Raw genomic sequence first — 1,062 nt, 5'->3', positions numbered from 1 at the left:
AGAATGAACAAAATTGACCTGAAAAGAAACAGAAGACCTCAACAAACCAATCATAAGTAAACAGATTGAGTCAGTCATCAAAAAGCTCCCAAAGCTCTATAAAGGTGATTGCCATGCTGCACCACCCTAGTGGTCTGGTTCTCCACCTTTTCCTTCTTATTGTGCTGATTTCACCTTGCTCTTGTCAGCCTCTGGCCCAGTCTCCTTGAGACGAAACACCATGCCTTCAATTAAGCTGCAGAGTTCTGATGGAAATATCTGAGGTTGATGTGGAAATTGCCAAACAATCTGTGACTATAAAGACCATGTTAGAAGATTTGAGAATGGATGATGAAGGAGATCATGACCCAGTTCCTCTATCAAATGTTAATGCAGCCATATTAAAAAAGGTCATTCAGTGGTGCACCCACCACAAAGATGACCCTCCTCCTCCTAAGGATGATGAGAACAAAGAAAAGCAAATAGATGATATCCCTGATGGGACCAAGAATTCCTGAAAGTTGACCAGGGAACACTTTGAACTTATTCTGGCTGCAAACTACTTAGACATCAAGGGTTTGCTTGATGTTACATGCAAGACTGTTGCCAATATGATCAAGGGGAAAATTGAGGAGATTCACAAGACCTTCAATATCAAAAATACTTTACTGAAAGGAGGAAGCCCAGGTATGCAAGGAGAACCAGTGGTGTGAAGAGAAGTGAAGCATTGTTCCTGACACTGTAACACTGTAAGTATTGTTCCAAATATAGTTGCACTGCTCTATTATAATTGTTACTATTAGACAAGCAGTAGACAAATGCAGCAAGAAATTAATTGTATTAGCAGAATATTGTCCTCATTGCATGTGTAGTTTGGGCAAGATTCCAAACCTATGGCTAAGTTTCTTCTAATATGATCAAAAAATTTCTTTTTTTTTGCTCTGAATAAAACTGAACTGTTGGGTTCTCTATAAAACGTGGCATTTGGGGCTTTCTCTCTTCTCTTTTTGTAATTTCTGCCTAGTTTACTGTTCAGTTAACTTCAGTTTATTGACCTTTTAAAAGTTGGCATTGTAATGAAAA

At 38.5% G+C, this 1,062-nt stretch overlaps 1 pseudogene; it reads left to right on the top strand.

The window, feature by feature from the left end:
- Nucleotides 1–220: 220 nt before the first annotated feature.
- Nucleotides 221–702, top strand: LOC119520114 (annotated as a pseudogene).
- Nucleotides 703–1,062: the final 360 nt, after the last annotated feature.

Source organism: Choloepus didactylus, chromosome 24, assembly GCF_015220235.1.
Source record: "Choloepus didactylus isolate mChoDid1 chromosome 24, mChoDid1.pri, whole genome shotgun sequence".
Taxonomy (NCBI): domain Eukaryota; kingdom Metazoa; phylum Chordata; class Mammalia; order Pilosa; family Megalonychidae; genus Choloepus; species Choloepus didactylus.
The sequence above is the reverse complement of the archived record's forward strand: the minus strand, read 5'-3'. Positions and strand labels throughout refer to the sequence as shown.